This window comes from Ambystoma mexicanum, chromosome 2p (assembly GCF_040938575.1).
Source record: "Ambystoma mexicanum isolate Mex_15411 chromosome 2p, UKY_AmexF1_1, whole genome shotgun sequence".
NCBI classification, from domain to species: domain Eukaryota; kingdom Metazoa; phylum Chordata; class Amphibia; order Caudata; family Ambystomatidae; genus Ambystoma; species Ambystoma mexicanum.
The window spans coordinates 419,156,620-419,180,350 of NC_090923.1; the positions used below are offsets into that span (position 1 = coordinate 419,156,620).

General features: G+C 45.1%; 1 protein-coding gene across 1 annotated transcript in view; it reads right to left on the reverse strand.

Moving 5' to 3' along the window:
* Positions 1-20,287, reverse strand: part of ABHD6 (abhydrolase domain containing 6, acylglycerol lipase) — a 597,080-nt gene extending 576,793 nt beyond the window's left edge. Inside the window, exon 1 of the mRNA XM_069643773.1 lies at positions 20,266-20,287. The gene's annotated coding sequence lies outside the window, so the exon portion shown is untranslated. The remainder of the gene's footprint in view (positions 1-20,265) is intronic.
* Between the last annotated feature and the right edge of the window lie 3,444 nt (positions 20,288-23,731).

Here is a 23,731-nt window from a genome sequence, read left to right on the forward strand (position 1 = left end):
CTCTGGATATGCTATGGGATCTGGTGTCCTATTCTTAGGTTGTTCCAGATCCAACCATCTCAATTCTTTGTCTATCTGCAGGATCCTTCAGGGGCGCACGCGCGCCCTCGCGCTTCCCCAAGGAAGGATTCTCTTTCTTCGTCTGATTGTCTCATGCCCAAGAAGTGTGTCTATCATCCCCTTCAACCTTATCTAGGTTCAGTCTGCTTAAAGACAATGCGCTATGTTCGCGACTGAACAGATTTTCTTCTTTGCTTTCAAATACTAGGGATGGATCCCTTTTCCCTCGAACTTCATACCTTCCTTTAATTCTTGATAGGCCTTATCAATTCTTTCTCTGATGCTTTCTGCATCAAAGTTTTCTTCTTCCACTACTATTCTAGATGCCCCTGACATTGCAGCCTTTATCGGAAGGAACTCTTCTGTTCTGTCCCATCGTATTGCCGGGCTTGGCCCTACTGGTTCCTTACAAATGAGACTGGTATCAAGCCTCCACTGTCTCCTACTTTGTTTTATTTCTTCATCTAATTCTCTTTGTTTTCTCGCCTCCCTTCTAATTCTGTCTTCCTCTTGCCTCCATTCTACTCCCCTCACTCCTTCCCTTCTTTCCTCTTCTTCCCTCTGTATCTTTTTGTCCCTTTGTTTTTGCACTTCCTCATTGTCTCTTGTCCTTTCTCTTTTATCCCTGTCTTCTATCGCTCGCTGTCTATTGTCATACTTTCTTTGCTCTTCCGCCCAGTCCTCTTTTTTCTCTTGTTCCTCCTGATACATCTGTTATCGTCGCTCCCTGCTCTTTCTTTTATTCTCGTCTTCCTTCAATCTCTTCTCTCGTTCGCAGTCTTTTCTATCCTGTTCATCCTTGTCTTCTCTTTGCCTAACTTCCTCAATGCTTTTCCCATCGATTTTAACTAATATCTGTCCACCCATCCACTCGTTCTGCAGGAGCGCTATCTCGTCAGCTTTATCCTTGTCTCCTTTCCATCTCTTAATCTCTCTTTCTATTTCTGTTGACACATTCGACCGCTCAATCTTCTCTCCCTTGTCTTGTATGATCTTAAAGATCTCCTCTTTTCTCTTACTCTCCTCTGGACTATCAACACTGCTACAAGCGGGAGGTTCAAATATCGGATTACTATACCCCGTCGCCGCTTTCAATTCCTTTAAATGATACAACCCCATTTCTTCTGTACTAGCAACATTCGCTTCGGGCGAGGTAAAGGGAGCTGAGGGCTCAACACCTTCCTCCTTACACTGACTAAGCAGCCACTCCTCAGGTGGCAGATCTTCCCTCTCTTTCTGATACATTTTCCAGAGCTTTAAGATCGCTAATCTTTTCTCTAATTTCTTCCTTGTGTACACAGCGTGAAAGTATGTGGTCATGTGTTGCAATACCGCTTTTGACAGTGATCCCCCTTGTGGCCGCGGCATGAACATTTTATATGCTATGCCTTTCACCATTCCGCACTATACTGTTTGAGCTTGGGCATGTGTTTCGGCAATGCCTTACACAGGTGCATCAGAGGAGTATCCCCCATAATGACAAGTCGCAATTGACTGTCAATACTTACCAGACTTATGAAATAACCTTTATACCTTTGCTTAAATCACCACTTTTTCAACACCTTTAAAACAACAAATATGAGTGCACACCATCAATCACTGCTCAAGCCTCTAATTTCTCAATCAGCTATATCTATCTTTGGATTGGTACCAACCACTTCACTATAGCTCCTCAAATTTTTCAATTTATTCACAACTTCTATCGCCCTTCGATATTTTGACTCAATACACAATATACAGACTAGCCGACTTTACACATTAATAAACACACCGTGATCACCTTTTTTCTCTCTCGCCTTTAACCACCTTATACAGGCTTTAAGACGTCACCTTACATGAACCTGTCCATGCGTTATATTTATGTGCTCTACTCTTGTTGGAGTTTTAGACGTCTACTTCTGAGCTCCCTTGAGCTAGGAATCTCTAGGTACTAATCTTCTCTTCACACAATATTTCACGTTACTCAAAAATGATCAGAATCCAATCCCCTTAATTTGCCATTCCCCTTAGTCTACTCACCATTCGTTTGTTAATCGACTTGAGGCCTTCGGTCTCCTCCTGCAATCCAACCACTTCGCCTTCCGGCTGCTCTCCACAGGAAACCCTACGATCTTCCGGCTAATGGAGGAAGATGCCTGATCGTCCGAAACTCTGGAGACAAACTAGTTTGGATCTTAAACCATCCGCAGTGCTACCACGTGAGCGTAGGACCCTTTGGGTAACGTGCATGCAATGGATAGGATGCAGAATAACTCTGATACCAAATATTCAAACCAACTCAGGAAGATGGCAAAGGTTGCTGTTTTATTAACAGTTATCTAAAACAGTGAGTTACAACGGACATCAATGAACGTTCGCTCAAGCTCTCAGCGCTTCTTACAAAAATTCACATTTATGTACAAAAAATTAATCACAGATGATGTCATACTACGTGGCAAATAAGAAAAACCTACGAGCGATTGTAATTTGTTGATGGAGAACATCTAAGTATACTTTCTATAAGGGGTTGGATTGTGATTCAACATTTACTGTCAGGTGGACAATTTATGCCTACCTTTAAAGCAAGTCATCTTCAATACTATTAAGTACACAGTATATCATTGGCTCTCAAACTATAAGGCCTTTCGTTATATGGCCCTCTACAATTGGTTGGCACGCTCGTGCCATGTCTGGAACATTCATTTCACTTTAGCAGCACGTAAGCTCAAACTCAGGTGCCAGGTGGTGGACTTGACTGTACCTCCCCACCCAATTAGCCCATCATTTCTCATCACCCATGCCTTCTGCCATGAAGATTGTCTTTGAACTTACCTTTGCACAGTATTCTTGTCTCTGGGAATATAAGGGAGTGTGAGCATGCACTATTGTTATTCTAGAACTCCATGCTCAACTATTTTCATCCTTGACTCACGTGACAGGAGACCAAGATTTGGTCCATTTTGCAGCATTTAAATGTCTTAAATGAATCAAATGTGGCACGCTTGGTGTTCTTTCTTTGCACCTTAACACAGGATGATTCAGCATCTTACGTTCACCACCTTCAAGAATAGATAACCAACATTGGCTGCTTCAGCTTTGGTACCAGGCCAGACAGTCCTTCCCGATTCTTCCACGATCTCAGCTACTTCTTGCTGCAACACAGCTCTCTGCCTTTTCTCTTCATGGGTCTGAGCTTACTAAATTTATGACATTGATGTCCAGCTTCCATACAATGGCGTCATCGCCTGCAGTCTATTCACTACTTATAGCCAGCTTCTTTGATTACTTGATCTACTTGCGTTGCAGCATGTGTACAGTTATTGACGGCTTGCATTTCCTTCAGTGCTTCTCACACGTGCAATCTTCTCTTCGCATATGAAAGTTTACTCGATTCTTAACTTCGTCGGCAGTTTCTATAAGGTCCATACGTTTTCTTCAGCCAGTCTTCTCAGGGCGTCACTCTCGTCTTTTGTGACATCACCAGCTTCTCTTTCACTCTTTTTCATATACCTTCAGGGAGTTCCTCCCTCATATTGTCATCTCTTTGGGGATACATTTGATAGGGTTTTCTCATTGGGTATCATTTCTCGAATATTTGCTGTGGAATGGTCACAACTGCTGGCGTCAAGCATGGCACAATCTCAGGCTTCCAACATGCAGGTGGTGGGGGGGCGGGACTTCCTACAGAGGCAAGTAGCTGCTCCTCTACACTATCACCAATTCATCGTGGGTTACATCGATCCCAATATGTTCCATCTCAAGCAAACATCTTCATGGACCAGTTTGAGCTCACTCATACCTTATCACAGCAAAGTATGCACTTGAAGAACATGTTATTTTATGTTTGTGATTATTCAGTGATATTGTTTTGCTGACCTTCTTGACACATATACCGATATACTCAACTCTAACAACTTCAAAATTGCACTAACCAAAAGTGTACATATCAGTACATGTCTTTACTTTTACATATTTGTTTTTGATCGGCACCTACAAACCAAGACATACTGCAAACCTACAGGGGGCAATTCTATTCTGCACGTCAGTGGCAGTCATAGGCTATCACCTATCAACAACATCCCAAAAGATGACTTTTTTAGAATTCCCGTTCAACTTAATGCAAATGTCGTTAATTCAACAGTTCTAGGAGTAAACTTTCCTCACATGTCATTTAACTCACTACAACTTCCTCATTTAAAAAAAAAAATAAACAAAAATTTCACATGAGCTCATAAAAAAAGCTATTTAAGGGAGTCATAAATCAGACTTTAATAGCAAAGTCTTAATAGCATTGACAATACTAAATATGACTGCCAGAGGCACTCTGTAGTCAGTAAAATATCCCTGCAAGGGAAGCATTTTGTGAGGAAAACCCGACAACCAAGATTTAGACAAATACAAAAGTTGTATTTGTTGAAATAAGCATCTAACAACATAATAAAAGGCCAGATGTATGTTTGTCTGATGCAGTAGCTTCGCTGTTGTCACCGCTAGCATGAGCTGTTACCTTACGATGTATAGTGGTCGTACAGTGTCAAAGAAAACCTGCACTTTGGCCCGTGCACACGGGCTCTTACACTAGTCTAATAATAATGCACTATATTTTACAGAGAAATACTGTCACAGGCCTTTAACATTAAAACATTATACCGATGTTCTGATCCACCGAATATGAACCCACAAATAAACCTTCACTTTCTTTGCACACAATTGAATACTTTGAATATAAAAGCCAACCCTGTATAGCCACAAACATAACTCTGACAAAACCAACCAACTCTTAGTGCATCATTATTCCAGTGCCCCCCACCCCAAATCATACTCCCTTCCTGTTCACCCATATATCAATACAGAATGGGGGAAACCTCCTTCCACATGCCCACCTCTAATTACACCTGTTACAATAGGGCAGAGACCCATGTGTAGCTGACCTCGAATGACGCCAAAGCACCCACTGCTCCAACATTCCACTAGGCCAGTTACTAACCAATCAAAATGTTCACAGTATAGCCAAACAAAGGCATACTTTACTGTTGCATCTGAAAAGGATTTTTTTTTATTTCTAAGTCTTGTATTTCATCATTACCTCTACATTTCAAGATCTCGCAGACATGATATATGCCCTCCAGTCTTTTTACTATGCTTTCTACCCTTTAGACGACAATAACAATGGTGTCTGAATATCACTGACCACAGACACTCCTTGCACCCTGTAGAGCACGCTTTCTTTGAAAATAAATATCTTCAGTCTTAAAGTGTATTAGTAACTCTACATTTAGTTTCCAAAAACATAAAAACATGTTCATATTTTACCATCTGTGAATTAATCCTTTTTATGAATCAGTTTCTTTTTAGGATATTACTCTATCTATTAAGGCTTCAATTATTTAATTTTCAATCTATTGAATGTTCCAGTAAATTTTAACGCAATCCTTTTTAATCAGGAAAAATCGACTATTTGAGGCAATATTCAGGTTACTGTAGAAAATCTTGATATGCTATTGGCACATGCTAACATTCGATCCAACTTTTGGGCACTAAGTAAATGCCAAGACGGTGTTCACATACTGAATTACCACCAATTTCTGGGGGTAAAGTGGAGGATTTACTTCCAGCAACAAGCTAGCGGTGAATGTGCCACTTTTCTGTGGATTTACCATGCAGTAATACCGCTGGCGGTAAATCAACCAAAGATTAGAATTTGGTGGTGCAGGAAAAGTCCCAGTAACAGAATGACCGCTTACCTACGCTGCCAAACTTCTAAGGAGGCCGAAATGTATTTATTAAATGCCAGTTACATGCCGCAGTCCATTCAAACTACAGATGGTACATGGCTGCAGCCACAGAATATTGTGGGCTTTTCCAAATGCGGCCAATGCCTATTTTGTTAATATTCCCTCACCAAACATACAAAATAGACACCAACCAACACCAAGAATCAAAATCAAGCAATGCCTCAATTGCAAAAGTATTGCAAAAGTATTGATTCATTTAATTATAAGTATCTGCAAAAATGTATATGTTGGGTGCACTGTATGGACGCTGAGGATCCTTATAAGGGAGCACCTGTTCAACATATGAACTAATGACCCCCGCCACCTTGTTGCCTCACACCGAGCAGTGGCCATTTATAGGTAAACTAGAAGAAGATCCGCCTTCTTGGCATCAAGAAGATCCAATAGCAGGAATGCGGGAGTGACTGTGACCATGGGCAAGAGGACAACATTGTTTTCAATGTACAAGCTACTACTTAATGCAGAGCGTGAACTAAAGGTCTTCTTAATGGACTAAAAGTGGACACTAATCTCTATCATTGTTCATATGAGTCTCTGCAAAGTCCAGGTCACATAACGAAAGGAATATTATATTTGTTTTCACTATCTAATTTTGTTTGTAATGCCACACATACCTAATCATTATATTTTCACTCGTTAGTTGTTGTTTATAACATGCAAACATAACATTCTTCTCTTTTATTGGACAGGAGTATTATATTCTCTTTTCTTCATCCTCCCTACTGCACTTTACTATCAACTTTTATTAATTTCACGATACATCCCATTGCTTTCTATCTTCAATTCATCAAAACTACAAACACACCATCTGTGTCCCTTCAAAGTCCATGAATAAACCGCTTGATTTTTTTTATTTCTAAGTCATGTATTTCATCATTACCTCTACATTTCAAGACCTCGCAGACATGATATATGCCCTCCAGTCTTTTCACTATGCTTTCCACCCTTTAGACGACAATAACAATGGTGTCTGAATATCACTGACCACAGACACTCCTTGTACCCTGTAGAGCACTCTTTCTTTGAAAATAAATATTTTGGTCTCTGTGGGCCGCCAATGGAGTGACTCAGGGGGCCGGGTACCTCCCATAGCCAGATGATGATGGTCACTGACCTAATGGGATCCTTAGTCGCCCTCACTTATTTCAAGTTGCTTGGAAGGGGACAGTCACACCGAGACTGCCAGATGCCATTCCCCAGTGAAGGGATGTAAACTCTTCCCTTAAACCAATGCTCCAGATAAGATTTTGCAGTATTTTACTCTCTGTTTCTAAGTTCGGAGTTAAATGATTTTTAGGGGGTAAAAAGGTGAATCCCATTCCCAATGGGAGAATTTTACAACATAGTAAAAATATGTTTTAACTGTACAGCAGTAATGTTTAGTTCTAAATGTTTCTTTGCACCTAAATGTTTCTTTGCACCTAGTTATTCATACACGTTAAAGATGCATGTTGACCTCTTCAGGTCAGGCAGGAATAATATGAGTGTCTTCCTGTAGAACTACATATATTACTGGTCCAAACATATCCATGGAGCTGAGTAGGTGAAAGCAGAGGGATGGGCTCTCATGTGTCTGTTTTTTGATTGGAGTATTTTTCCTCCCTGTTTTTATTTTCTAGCTGTAGTTGCCTATTCTTAGGGCGTAAAAGTGGCTGATGTATCCCTTATCTGTATGGCTGACTGAAACCCACAATGAGATGGCTGATGGACTCCGGGGGTCTTGTGGGTCCACGAACATGCTTCATGTGAGATCCTTAAGGTTTCGGGAGCTGTTTCAGTACTTAAACCCATCTGTTTTATTTATTTTTATATTTATAGCAGCGCGCCAAACCCTCAGGTATCAGGGCGTTAGTTACAGTAAGTACGAAATGATATACTTCAGATTGCAAGATTATTTATACAGATTACAACATACATGTGGGTCATATAGAGAAAAGTCTGGAAAGCCACGCCTCACATTACAGGGGCTACATCAGGCAAACAGACACATGAGTTTCAAGATATTGGTAAATGCACAGTCTGGACAAGCCACTCCTCATGGTACGGGGGGGGCTACATCAGGCAAACAGATACATGTGTTACAAAGTTAATATAGATCTGAAGGTACGATCTGGGAAAACCTCTCCTAACAATGAAGGGGGTTACATCAGAGAATGCTGATCCAAATGTTCACAATGTTCAAAATAGCTGATGGAGCATCATCCGGGAAAACCTCACCTTAGGTGGTTTCCTCAGAGAAAAGCAGATAGGCTAGCAGACAACAGTTACCAAACAAGGTGCTGAACGTTACGAATCATTGTGCTGGGACAGCCCATAATGCAAGCAGCACGAGGCTGCAAACAAACACTCAGGTAGGATTAATTGTATTAGCAGTAGGGCTACAAGGCAGACTAACAGGCAGCAGTTACAAGACACGTGGGGTCATTCCGAGTTTGGAGGTAAGTAACTGTCCTTACCGGCATGGGGCAAATAGTGTGTCTGTGTAGTCACGAGCCCGCTAATAGAGGGCTATTACGACTTAGGAGGCACAAGCTTTGTGCCATGCCGGTAGGGGCATCACCGCCATGCCGTAAAAGGCCTGAAAAAGGGCCTTAGCGGCATCATGTATCGCGCAGATTGCACTACCGGCATGAACCAATGCGGCATTAGAGGCCACCGCTAATAACGGTCACCGTAAATAAGTGGAACCGGAAGTAGCGTCATTGCACAGGAATGGGAAGGAGCACAGCGGCCATCTTTAAAAACACAATCCATTGCCATCCTCAGCAGCCAAGACCTGTATGATACTGCTGTTTGTGAAATATCATACTCTAACATACCACAATGCCTAAGGCTGTTAAGAAGGGCGCCTCCCGCCAGCACAAGGAGCGCTTCAATGAAGATGAGCTGGCCATGCTAGCTGAGACCCTGCAAGAACATGCTGACATCGTGTTTACCCAGAGCATGAAGAGGGAAGCCATTATACGCAAGAAGGAGATCTGGGCACTTGTGGCGCAGAAAGTAAGCACAGTGGGTAACACCCCCCGCACGATCAAGGACTGTAGGAAGCGGTGGGACGACTTGCGGCTGCGAGTCTGCAACATACTCTCTGCCAACAGGAGCCAGGCAATGGCAACTGGCGTAGGAGCTAGCTCCCTCATTAAGCTGTCTCGATGGGAGGACATCTGTGCTAGCCTGATCGGCATGGAGGGCATAGAAGGTGTCAGAGACATGGAGTGTGGCACCACAATTTCGGCGGATGGATGTGAGTGTCCTAAGAAAACCCTGTAATGTGGATGAAAGTCCACCAATATGTCTGTCCAAAGAGGCAAGCCATGGCCCAACACACACACATTCCCAACAAAGTTGTTGGACCCAGCACAGACACATGCAGTTGCCTGCAGCAAGGAAATGCCGTACCTGACACTGACTACACAAAGATGTAAATGGCATAAGTCACACTGCTTGCAGGCCCCAACAAATATGCATGTCACATACCATACGTCTGCCCCAACATGAGTGACCCCGGCGTATGCCTGCATCACCCACCCATGTAGCAAGCAACGTGATCATCCAAACTCAAATGCCTATTACCCTCGATTGTGTAGATGATCAATTGTACAAATGTATGCATGATGCCTATCAAACCATCACTCATGCTGTCCCTCTCTTCGACCCCCACAGGCTCAGACCATGACAGTGATGCGCAGGACTCACCCCCACAGCAAACCACACCCCGGAAGATGGCCCGGTATGAGGCCAACAGGCCTTCCACCTCAAAGGGCCAACCCAAGACCCGCCGTGCACCACCATTGAAACCACCTCAAGCTGCCAGGGCACCGGTGCTGCCAATAGCCATTGAGACAGATCTGCCAAAACCTGTCGCACTGCCACAGGACACAGCTGAGGCTCCACACTCGGCAGAGTCCAGTTCGGTTGGCGAGGCGGCAGCCACAGCACCCCTGGCTGAGGAGGAGGCACAGGAAGAGGTGTGGGTACCCGTGGAGGACGATTCCTCTGAACTGCCCCGCACACCTAGTCCACTGCCATCCCCCCAAGTCACATCTTTGGAGTCAGACCACGGCACCACCCCGGAGCAGTCTGGGGGGGAGTTAAATCAAGGGGCCATGAGTCCCATAGTGGAGCGCATTGAAGCCGAACATGAGACCCAAGCACCGTCCACCTCCATAGGTGCACCGGCACCGGTTATGAGGAGCTGACTGCCCTTGTGTGTCAGTTCGTGGATGACAATGCCCAGGCAAGGCAGGAGTGGCGGGAAAACATCGCCTCTCTAGGCAAGACAATTACTGACAACACCGCCTCCCTGGGCAAGATAGTTGCAGACAATACTAGCCGGCTGTGTGAGGAGGTATCCGCCCTGCGTCAGGTACTCAGCCGCATCGCCGATGCCATGGAGGCAGAACGTCCGGCACCCCAGTTTGAGCAGGTGGCCACACCATCGTCATCAAGCTGAACCCAGACGAGCCCACTCCGCAGGTCGTCGCGCACCCTGCACTGGCCGGACATGCCGCCAACAGGTCTAGGGAGTGCAAAAAAATAGACTGGCCAGCCTGATAAGGCATTAGACACTTGTTGGGACATGTGTGGGGGAGTTGTGGGGGAAGCGGGAGGGGGGTGAGTGTGTGTGGGGGAGTTGTGGGGGAGAGGGGGAGGGTGTGTGGGGGAGTTGTGGAGGGAAGAGGAGGGGATGAGGGTGTGTGGGGGAGTTGTGGGGGGAGGGGAAGGGGGATGAGGGTGGTGGAGGGTTAGCGCACTTTCGTTTACGTTGTATATATCAATACACCTGTTGTGTTAAAAGTAACATTTGAGTGGACATTCATTATTGCGAATGTGTCATTTATTCATATACAGTGCATAGTGTAAATGTCCCCCCACACCCAGTGCCCTCTGTCCAACTATCATGTCACCCTCTGCAGCCATGTGTGTCAGAAATAATGTGCAATCACAGACTGACGCACAGCAAATCCCTCCTGTGCATCGGCACCGCGATGATGTGCAGCCACTTCTTCTTCATCCCTTTCTTCATCACCAGGTGGTTGCAGTTCAATGTCAGGGGGCAGGGGGACGTTGCGTCGGATACACATGTTGTGCAGCATGACATGATGATTTTGGCTACCTTCTTATGCCTGTAGAGGAGTGCCCCACCCGACAGGCTAAGTCAGCAAAACCATGCCTTCAACAAGCCAAAGGTCTGCTCAATGACCACACGGGTACGGGTGTGTGATTGATAGTAGTCCTCCTCGTGCCTGTTCTGTGGATTCTCAGACAGGAGTGAGGAACCACAGCATCAAGGGATAGCCACTGTCACCTGCATGGGAGGCAGAAAAAGGTATATGTTAGTCGAATGATACATGCCGGCCGGTTATCGTTGGTCACATGCACATGTCCCTGGTTGTATGCACACCATTTCTAGGCCCTCAATGTGTCCTGTGCCATGGAATAATGGTGTGGGTTGCATCTTCAAGATGATACACGATGTGCTCTGCCGTCTTGTGGCTCATGCATTGTGTACATATACAGATGTGTCCGTGTGAATTTAGGGATGTGTTGTGTTCTGTAGGATTTTCTAATTGGGAGCGTTGGCAGTAGGCTCTGCAATGTTAGGCATTCAGTGCTGATTTTTCCCATGATGACATGCAGCATTACTGTGGTTGTAGCGGCCCTGTGACAGACAGTGGATTCCCTTGGTGGTTCAGTCCAATGCTCTCCCATGCATGCTTGTCCTGTTTGGTGACTCGCAGGAGACAGCAACATAGTGCATATACCCTGAATGTTGCTGGATGTTGTTACGGAGGGTGAGTTCCGCTGATAAGTGGTGCACGTGTTGTGGTATGTGGGGTGGTTTACTGGTAGTCATGTTGTGATAGGTGTTGACCGTACTTCATTCCTATGGGATTTGGGTGTCATGTTCTGTTTGGGATGCTTTGGGGCACAGTGTTTAGCGATGTGCACATCGTGCTGTCACATTAACATTGACACCATGGTGGTGTGTGCATCTCTCCCCCCATTTCACTGCCATGTGCCTGTCATGCAATTTACCAAGCAGCCAGGCACGTTGTACAGCATGTCGCTCCGAGAAGCGTGGTAGCGTGGAGTTGTGCAGGACCATAGAGTCATGAGTTCATCCGGGATATCGGGCACAACAATGTGTGATAATCTTGCTGGCGTTGCATGCCATCTGCACTTTGATGGAGTGGTATTGCTTGCGGTTGCGGTACACAACCTCCATGGCATGTGGGACCACCAACTCCACGTGGGTGCAGTCGAGGGCACTTATGAAATTTGGCATGCCTGCCAGTGCATGGAAGCCAACTTTTGTTTCAAAAATCTCCTGGGGAGTCCGTGGTAGGGATATGTAGTCCCTTGTGTGCTTGAGGAGGGCATCCAGCAATTGCTGCAGGATGCGAGGAAATAAGGGTTGTGATATGCCATGCATGTGCCCCACTGTGTGCTGGTAGGTGCCTGTGGAAAGGAAGTGGAGCACATACACTAGCTTCAGTAGAGGGGGGATGGCGGTGCGTATTTCAATGAGGCTGACATGGTCGTCGTGTATCATGTCCACGATGGTGGTGATGGTGTCCCGGTCCAGACGGTACAGGGTGTGGTTCCGCTCCGGGGTTAGGTTGAAAGGACTGGCTCTGATGCGAGGGATTGGGGGCTGCCTGCGTGGTTATGCTGGCTGCAGTGGTGGGGCATGCTGGGCCTGTCTCAACCTCCTTCTCCTGCTGCATCTCCTCTGTGGTGCCTGCTGTTGTTGTTGTTGGTGTTGCTGGTGTTGCAATGCAGGCATGTCCTCCAGCTCCAGTATTTCTACTACTATTCGAATCATCTTGGTGTGGGAAGGGGTGTGGTGTGGTGTGTGGGTGTGCTCCTTTTGTACAGGCCCAGACTCCATTGCCTCCACCTGTGCTGTGTGCACCTGTGGCAGTTGTGAACACTGCACATAGCATTTTACGGTTGGTTTACGATGCCGGAATTTACGGCGTGCCGGTATTCCACTATTTGCACCTTCATGATGCCGGTATTTGCTTGTCCGCCTGACTTGTGATTTACTCCTTTTAGCGGCATGCTGCTATTGCCGGTTTGATGGGCCGTGTGCCCGTGCCCATGCCGCTATTAGAGGCATCGTTATTTACGGTGCCGCTAATAGGGGCTTGGCAGGTCGGAATGGCCCGGAGCGGTAAGCGATGCCGGTAATCCTTTACCGGCATCATTTTTTGCTTACCTCCAAACTCGGAATGACCCCCACAGTGTTGAGCATTGCGACTCAAGGTGGAGAAACAGCCTATAATGCAGGCTGCGCGGAGCTCTCAAACTGACGAGTTGCAATCAGGTAGAATACATAGTAATATCAAGAAGGATTATTTGTAATAGCAGGGAGGTTATAATGCATACTGACAACAGTTATATTCATCGGTAATGTGCGTTCCGAGTCAATATGGAAAAACAGCCAATAATGCAGGAACGCAAAGTTGCAGAGTCACAGTCAGGAGTGAATGTTTGTGATGGAATGATGTTGCAAGACATACCCCACCTGTGCCGAGGGGCAGAGACAGTAAAGTCAAGCGCAGTGTACGGCTACAGATAAGAAGGTATGTCAGGTTGCATATGAATGCACCCTGGATTCGGTGACAAAAATCACGCATAGTTGATGACAGCAGGGCTGCAGTCGACCGATAGTAAGAAAGACAATAGCGGAGGTGGTGGAAGCGCTGGCATAGTAAGGGGAGGAGCACAGGATCCAGGTCCAGAAAGCCACACCGTGGGGATGGGGCTGCATCAGACGCTGTGGCAGGTGGAGAGGATGCAGGCGGTAGTGCAAGATGAGGTCAGACCACAGACAGAGAGTTTCTGAGGGTACAATGAAATTAGCATACCTGTTAAGTCTGCAGACCGACTTGAGAAGTCTGAAAACCAAGCAAACAACCACAAACCTATGGGAACTAGGAAACTAGGCAAAGAAATTCCTATAAACTCCCCAAACTGTACTTACCTGACCATGAACCTGATTCAGGGTTGTTCCTTCAATGCATAGCTCTCTCAGACCTTACTAGCTCACACATGAAATCAAAAATGTGTGCCTGGCTTGCTTTAGGCTGCCCCGCTCATCCTCAACTGGACCCAAGAGAGGGTGGAAGCACTAATCAATAGATGTAACAATTGAAAAACACAGGTCCAAACACTCACTCAGAGTCTCACCCAGGGGGAGGGCAGAGCATCCTATACATGCCAAGCAGCTCAGTCTGACAGTGTGGATTGTTCGTGCAGGTGGTGGCTATCATTTGGAGGAGTGTGGAGTGTGATACAAGGACTGTGGAGTAGTGGCTGCTATTGAAGGCAAGATGGGAGGAAGAACATGGTGAGAGTTTGGAGGAAGGGATAACATCAGTAGTAGGTGGTAAGGATTTGAAAGAGGTTATTTTAGAAGGATGTGGTAAGTGCCTGGACGGGGTGGTAACATCAGATGGAGATGGAGAAAGAGTAGAGAAGGTCCTTATGTCAGGTGAAGGAGGTGAAGGTAAGGAGGAAGGTATACAAACAGGAGGAGGTGAAGAATTTGCTGAACTGTTAATGACAGATAGAGGTGGCAAAGAAATGGAGGACATGATGAATGTTTGGATAAGGTAGTATCAGTTGGAGGGGCTGATGACAAAGGCAGTAAGAGAAGGAAGGAACCAGAAGGATGTGTTGTCCCAAGTGTAAGGAAGGCATGGTATCAAAGCAAGACCGACACATGTGATCACAGTTCAACGGTGTTTATTAAACTGTAAAAGGGCTGAGATAAATACCTAATCTAAACCTAAAGCTCAGATGGGAGCAAGCTGCGACCATCAAATATTCAGGGTCGGATTGGCCCCTCAGCCTTTCGGCCCGTAGCCGGGCCGAAATCGTCCCTGGGGAGTGGGGGCCGGTTTCTACCCATGCCTGGGCCGGTTTGGAAGAAAATAAATGAGAATTGTTTTTTTTTTCCAATTTTTTTTTTCTTTTTCAAAAAGCCTTTCATCCTTCTTTTTCGATAAATGAGTACCAACACAGGTTGGGAGATACTGTATGCATATTTGTTCTATTTAAAAGAGCTTAAGCCTAAGTGCTATACAATAACATATTATCATTTGGCCTTGGACGTCTGCTTGGATTCACAGTAATTTAGTGTACCTAGGAACAATGCTATTTGATGCCACTTCCTGTTTTGTGAAGGGGTGAAAGGTCGTGTTTCATCACTTTGGGGTGAGGTCAAATGACAGGTCAAGGGTCGTGAGTGGAGGGGTGGGCCAATTTTTTGAGGCAAGGGGTGGGCCACTTTTATTCGGGTGACCGGGCCTATTTCTTGTCCCAATCCGACCCTGCAAATATTAGTCATAGTAGTGTCTAGTCAAATAAAAAGGGTCTATACTAAAAAAAAACTATTGAGGGATAATGTTCGCAAAAAAGAGAAGAAGTGTTCACAAAATGTTAAGTCAGGATTTTATGGCTGGTGTCTCCTTCCCCACGTTTTTAGCATGGGACAAGGTGGGACCCTTGAGCGCAGCACACTCCTGGGCTTCTGGCACCAGCTTGCAGTTCCTTTTCTCTATATCACGGCCTTCTGTGCCCAAGTCTCTTCTCATGCAAAGTCTTCTCTTGCTTCGGAGGGGCCTGATATTCCAAAAACAACAAATCAAAAACGGTTCCTTCTGGCAACCTTCACATCGGGTGGTTACCCTTCACCCTAGGATCCCCCTCAGCTGGGCTCTGTCCTTCTTTCAGGGTTAGCCTCCCAAAGCCCTTGCCAATTGAAACAGAGGCTTCCAATGAGCAAGCATGTCTCGCTGGGTCGCTATGTTATTCTATGGCAAGTACGTGCTTTGACAATATCACAGTTCATACAACGTTCCCCTCAGCCGGGTGCAAATGCCAGTTTCACAAGTCCCTCAGTCGGGTTCACACATTCCACAGTTCACAATTTCTGCAACATGTCAAGGGCTTTCGATTGTACAAGGGGTTTGGCTCGACCCTTGTATGAGCACCTTGACACCTTACACCAGCCTTCTCTATGGCCTCTTGGTACTTGTAGTTTCACTATTTTCCCGTTCAATACTTTCCTTGTTTAGGAGAGAGGTACCAGCCAAAGACCTTCGAATGAGGGCCCATGTGGCGCCGGACCTCTCTATCTCTGGTACCAAGTTTGTTCACAAAGCCCTCTGTCTCTTAATCTTCTTAATGTTGCTATTGCAACCTTGAGTCTAACACAGTCTGGTCCGCTATCAGGTTCTTCCGACTCACCGACTGTGCTGAACTCGTTAGTGTTTCTTTTGCCACTGGAGTCAAGGATTGTACCACAATGGCAACCACATCTTCCAGCCCTGGCCATCAGTGCTGGAAGGTTCTATGTACCGCTGACATCCCTCAAACCACTCGCCAGCTTCGATTCCCAGTTTTATGTTTCTTTCATTGGAGGCTATGCGGGTCTCTGTTGAAAAGGGAAAGGGCAACTCCCTCCTTGATGTCCTTTCAGGTCTCGCCACCTTTCCCAGCTGTTTGAACTGCCGTCCTGGAATAGCTGCTTCCTCATGCGTTCGGCCTTGCTAGGGTGTGCTCTTGCGCTCTGCCTTTTATTCCAGTGGGGAATGGAAAGGGCAGTCAGGTGTGTGTAGTTGTCGGCAATTGCCTGACTGTGCCTGACCCTCGTGTTGGGACATGTCAGGTAAACGGCTCCGGTATTAGTCCGTTGTCGCTCACTGTGTGAGAAAGTGTTTGTATTGGAAAAGGGGGGGTAGAGTTTCTAAGTATCCTACTGGCCAGGATGAGGAAAAGGTGTCATAAGGAAGGGGATACCGTGTATTACACTTCGGTGTGCCACTTCCACTCCCCTAAGACCTCCCATCCAGGTGATCCTCCCGCACGGGTCCACCCCCAGGAAATGAATCCAATAGCGATGGCTGTGTCCTTGCCATCTAGATTACAGATCCCCGGGGACCAGTGGGTGAGAAACCTTCAGGTTTCTCACACAAGGCAGGAGAAGAAGGCTGGAGGAGGTACAAGACCCAGGTAGGAGGTCAAGAACAGTGAGGAGCTTAGAATGAAATGGGCCCTGGTTTCCAACACCAAACCCTGGAGAAACTGAAGTTATACCTAGAGCTGGTGACGGCTAGGCAGAGATGAGCTACCCAGAGATTCCAAGGATCTGATGGACATTATCCCATCTCACATCACATTGTCTGAGGACTTCAGATAGCCATGTGTATGGGACCCAGGAAATCACGCATCTAGCCAATCAATAAGGAGTGACTTCCGCCCTGGAAGATAGGACTTGTCACCTAGGGTGTGAGACTTTGCTTTTGACCTTTTGTTTTGTTGTAAAAATAAAGAGTAGAAATTACACTTCTGAGTCCAGGTGTCCCACCCTGCCTCCGTGACATGTACCTGATTCTGATCTTTTTGTCTACCTCCACTGCCATTCCACCCTTATTCTGAACCCAGATTTTCAACACTGTTGAGAATGCCTACTTATTTTTTTTTATTTATTGCATATTTATATGGCGCCTATACACAATGTGTTTCCAGGCACCACAAGACAGAAGGGTCCTACTAGGCTGTGTTACATTCAGATCTTGCAAGCGCAGCAACAAGAGGTGTGGGGCGGGGGAGGTGAAGGGGAGAGGAGGAAGGCAGGGGAAGAAAGGCCCAGGGGTTGGCAAGTGCTGTAGGGAATCTAGGGTGCAAGTGCTATGGGGAGCCCGGAGGGCAAGTGCCAGAGGATGACAGGGATCAACCACTGGAGCGGAGAAGGGGGATGGGCCGCACTCAACAATGTGCCAACCAACAGCTTAGTCAGGGAGGGGGCCCGGAGAGGCAGTGATGAGTTGGGCAGGTGCTGAAGTAGAGTGGACAAGGCGCCTGGTGTTCTGGAAGGCTTATAAGGCACCAGGCGGCCCGTTGCAGCAGACAGAGGGGGATTTAGCAAGGGAAGGTGAGAAGGGAAGGAAGAAGAGAAGAGCTGGATCTTGAGCCACTTCCAGAACATAAACAGATCTGGTACAAGTCTGAGAGAGGCAGGGAGGCCATTCCAGAGGGAGGCTCCTGCTGAAGATAGATATCTACCCACCACTCTCTGCTTGGAGAAACGACAGATCTGCAGAGAGTTGGAGCTAGTGGACCAAAGTGCTCTAGTGGGAAGGTATTTAGGGAGAGAGAGTTCGATGTAGCAGGATCCTAGGCCCAGAAAGCCTTGTGGATGATGCAGAGGGTCTTGAATTTGATCCTTGCAGCCACTGGGAGCCAGTGGAGAGATAGTAGTGCTGGAATGATGCGGTCCCTGAGCTTGAGGCCAAGGATAATTCCTATTCTGGATTAGTTGGAGAGGGTCAAAGAGATGAACGAGGCAGACTGAGGAAGAGGCTGTTGCAGTAGTCCAGCCTAGAGAGGACCAGCGCTCTGGAGACATTGATCTTCAGGGGGAAGGTGAGGCAAGGGAGAATGCATCTGAGGAGGTGGAGCTGAAAGTTGGCCTTCTTGGCAAAGGCTGTGATGTGAGGAGAGAACGGGAGAGAAGAGTCAAAGATGGCACCACAGTTTTTTGCCTCACAAGAGGGTAAGGGGTGGACCCAAGGAGGGCAGCTAGAGAGTGGGAGGGAAAGATGGAGCAGGCATCCCAATGAGAAGGCTCTCAGTCTTACTGGCATTAAGGCAGAGATCATTGGCCGAGCACCATGCCTGAATAGCAGTCAGGTATGAGAGAGGAAGAGGGAACCTTGAAGGAGAACTGTGTATCATCAGCATAACACTGGAAATGAGGAGAGAATGCGGAGATCAAGTGGGCCAAAGGGACAAGGTTGATGTTGCAAAGACACAGCGATAGGATAGAACCCTGAGGGATGTTGCCGGCAGAGTCGGAGGTGAATGAGAGAGAGGAAAGGGCTCAGTTGCACCTGGGATGGGTCAGTTAAATAGCAAGGTCAGCCAAGCCAGTGCCCAGTCTGTGATGCCTAGTGTATCACAGAGAAGATTTATGAGGCTGGCATGATTAACCGTATCAAAGGCAGAGGAGGGATCGATGAGGATGGAAGGTGAGTTGGAGTCAAGATTTGAGAGCAGGTTGTCATGGTTGTTCAGGAGAGCAGATTCAGTGCCTCTGAATGCCCTGAAGCCAGATTGGTGGTCTTGGAGACAGCCAACAGATTCAGTGTGGTGGATCAGTTGGCGGATGACCAACTTCTCCAAGAGTTTGCCCAGGAAAGGGGTGATGGAGATAGGGCAATAGTTGGCCAGCATGAAGGGTCAGCAGATGGCTTTTTTACTAGGGGGTGCGCAAGGGAGTGCTTGAGGGGAAGTGGAAAGGAGCCCGTGGCAAGAGTGATTACAGAAATCATAGAGCATGAGTTCTCCCATCCCCTGCACACCTATTAGTAGTGGCAATTATGTCCAGTCAATATTCGTATGACATTTATATTTAGTAAATTGAATGTTTGCTAATTTCATTAGTTGCCTTCATGACTTCATGACATGACTTCATTTACATAGTAATTAAAGAAACAGTTAGTCATCAGTGTTTTTATGTCCAATGTATTATTCTCATACATCTATTTTGTACCATTGAGGTATTTTGCAAGAAAAGGTTTCTAACCAAATTAACACAATGAATTAAAGAAAACTTAGTCAAAAAAGAAAACTAAGAAGGAGGAGCTCAACGTGTTTCGAGGGATTAATTCTCTTCTTCAGGAGCAATATGATTGAAAGTAAAGTCTTTCAGTGAGTAGAGTGCTATTAGTTCATCTGTGCTGCCTTCTTCAGGTGCTGTTCATTCATAACATCAGTGATAACTTTCAACTTCTCAATCACGTAAATTCACCGTGTGGAGTGATGGTTACTCTGATGCGATCAAGTGTGCCCTATAATTTAATAAATAACATAGGGTTATTTCCATATTCCTATTGGTGGATTACTTCAATATGGATCTACATAATAAGATGTGTCCATTTACCTGCACAGTGTTTAAGTGGTGTTCAATCTAGAGGTGCAGGTTGTACTGATGTTTGCAATAGGTTACTACCAACTGCATGGTATCTGAAGACTTCCCCCTTTGTAGAGTAGGTCCTGACCTGTAATACAGGTAAATTATTTTACTGTCAGTTATTCAATATGACTGTTCATAAATCAAAGAAGATACACATGTGCATTACTGTGTGTTGTAATCTACTTTGTATGCTCACAGGGGTCACCTGTTAGTGGTATTGTACTCCCCTATGTTGCTCACCTTTTGCGCTTTCGCTGCTTCCACGGCTAAGATTTAGTGCAGAGTATAACGTCTTTGAGCTGCAATCTGGTAGGTGCCCGTATCCATTCATGATCTGTTAAAGATAATATGCTCTTTGTGTTGGGCTGCGTAATGTATTCTAGAATGCTGTTCTCGCAGCTAATACGAAGTGACAAGAAAATAAACGGATTCACTTACACTCGTGATCTGCGTCTGCTGCAGAGTTCGTTTTCCGTGTTGTAGCTGCGGCCGTGTATCGGAATGATGGTTGCTAGGAGACTGCCGTCTAGTGAGTGGCGTGTCTAATTCAAGAACGTGCTCACGTCAGCAGCTCAGATTTATGGGATTTGAAGTACGTATCAGTTAGTTCCCTATTACTAGTGGGTTAATCTGATAAAGATGTCCACATTTATATAGCAAAGTCACGTTAACAGCCCAGATCACTGGGATTTTCAGTGCGTGAAAGTATATTTCCTATTGCTAATGGGTTCAACTGATAAAAATGTCCACCTTGATATAACGGAATAGACAGAAAGTCAGGCGACTGACACGTGTGAGTATCAATCACTCTCTGTATGTGTATATTTCTGCAGGAGGCCGCTTGTTGACCGGTGATGAGCGAATTTAGCATTACATCATCGATTGGTGCCCATCATTTCACACTGGTGATTTAAGGCAGATTGAATATTATTATAAATTACACATTCCTGTGTCCACTAGCTAGTCAACAGTGAGTTTCAGTGAATGAATTTAACCCTATATTTGAAGCAAATCATCGATAAAATAAAATACAATAAAACATTATTTAAATCAGATTATCTTCATATCTGTACTCTACTTCAGATTATGATTCAACATGAAAACATCAACTTCAGGTATTTCAAGCCAAATTCTTTACAATGAAAGGTCTATCCAAAGAGGCAATCCTAATTTGACCAGTATCAGTATACATCATGCACAGTGATTTGGCCCTCAGCAAATCATTTTACATCATAAGTGTTAAGTATGTTCAATGTTATGTTTATGTTTATTGATTTTATATAGCGCTTTACGCCAAAGCGCTTTACAGTGCTTTGGCGTCATGATGGCATATGGCATAATATGGCATAATATGGCATAATGATGGCATAATAATGACACCATAGTCCAGTGATGTCCTCATTAGTGACCATGAGACAGTCTGTCACTTTCATAAGAACACGTTTAAAGAACATTCTTTGTTCATTGCTCGAGGTTTGAGGGATTCCAACCTATGAATCCAAAACATTTCTCTATGAGATAACATAAGTAGTCTATTTCCGCCCCGTAGAGGTCTGGTTACCAGTTCAAGAATTACAAATCTTAACTGTGAAATTGTGTGGTGCTTATTCAGGAAATGTCTGGACACTGGAGAATTTTCATTTTTGGTTCAGATGTTGGATTTGTGTTTTGAGATCCTATCTTTGACCCTCCTCGTGGTTTGCCCTACATAGTATTGTCCACAAGGGCAGATCAATGCATAGATCGCCCATTTGCTGTCACAGGTTGCATAGTCATGAAGTGCAATTTGTTGCCCAGTGTATGAATGTCTAATGAGTTTGCCCTTCTGAACATTATTGCAGTGGCAACAGTTTAGACAAGGGAATGTACCCTTCATCGGTTTGGAAAGGACTCGTTGTTTGGTTTTGTCTGTTTTTTCGGCTTTCACCAACGCATCTCTCCAGTTCCGGCCTCTTTTGTATGCCATTAGTGGTTGATTTGGAAACAATGTGCACAGTTGTGAGTCAAATCTTGTGATTTTCCAATTTTTCGTGACTATTCTTCTAATTTTTGGACTCTGTTGTGAGAATTGTGATAAATAGATTAGGGGAAATTCCTCTTTCTGCGCCTTGTTCCCTGGTTGTAGTAGCTCTGTTCTTGTTTTTTCTCTGACTTTAGTCTGAAGGGACACCCTAGACTACTCCAGAGATATAGTATATTCTTGGCAAGAATTCTATCACCAGAATCAACAACAACCACAATCTGGGAACACATTCCCGCCATCGAAACCCCCAAGGAGGGAGAGTAAAAGTACAGAACCATTGAGTGACGCATCAACAGAAGAAAGAGATCTGGTCCCTGCAATTCCATCTTTCTCAGGGATCATCACAGAAGCATTAAGTTCTCAAAACAGTGTAGACAATAGGGAAGGCACAATTCCCATTCCTCCTCCTTTTTTAGGCGACGGAGGGTGCGAAGAGGGAATAAGAAACCATAGAAGCAAAAAGAAAACTCAAACTTGATCATCAATATATCGAGCAAGACCTTCTCCAAACAACAACTAGATCTGTTAAGTCTAGGTTTATCCTTCGTACCAACAAACAACACTAATTTATTTAATGAAGAAATAAACCTGGCTAAACTCATTAGGAAAATGAAGCGAAAGATGTTCTTTGACACACTACTTCCACAACAAGAAAGATCCGTAACATTTGACACAATTGAAATGAAAAACAAAAGCAATTTGAACCCAAGCGTTAAAAACTCAGCCCTAGATCTATTTGAAACTAAAATGCGTAGAGATTTGAAATCGATGAAATTTACAGACACTAGGCATCAAAACCTACGAAAGCATCAACAGAAATTGCTTAAACAACTATCAGAAGACAGGAAAATTGAGATCAAACCGGCTGACAAAGGGGGAGCGATAGTGATTATGGATGCAACCAAGTATAAGGAAGGCTGTCTAAGACTACTACAGGATCAAGACACTTATATAACTTTGGAGCATGACCCTACAAAGGACATTCAACTAATGATTGTAGAAGTGATCAATAAAGCAGAAACGGAAGATTGGATCACCACAAAAATGAAAGATTTCCTGATTACCAAATTTTCAATCACAGCAGTGGTCTATGGTCTACCCAAGATACATAAAAACCTCAATAATCCACCATTCAGACCAATTGTCGCAGCAACAGAAAGTCTATTTGACCCACTCTCAAGGTACCTCGATAAACTACTTCAACCCATTATCCAAAATACAGCCACGTATCTCAGAGACACAATGCACTTTCTTAACATCCTCAACAGTCTTCAGGGAATAGAACAATACTGGACTTTATTCACGTTGGACGTGCAATCACTGTACACCTCGATACCCCATGAAGAAGGCCTGGAAGCATTGGAATGGTTACTACTTAAGCAGGATTATTTTCCATCCAACAAAATATTTGCCATCGAGCTGGCTAAAATGATACTATACAACTACTTTTTCAGGTTTCAAGGGCAATACTACTTACAAACCTCAGGTACATCGATGGGGTCAGCGATGGCACCGGCATATGCAAACACATTTATGTTCTATTTTGAAACAACATATATTTTGGACAATCCCACATGGTCATCGAAATTAGCCTTGTGGCGAAGATATATAGACTCAGAAAACACCAAGAGCTCATTAGTAAAGGGAACCGAAGCCTCCAGCACGAGAGACCATTATGGCAGTCTTCAGTTACTCACCTCTCCTTAACCAAATCAAGCGCAAAATTAAAACACTCTGGCCCATCCTCAACACAGGAGAACAGCCAATACAGGAACCCTCTTTTGCCCTCAAGCACAGAACAAATATCCGTGACAAGCTGGTAAAAACCTTACCAGAATTACTGAACAGGAACTCCACACAAACCACACTCTGGCATACTGA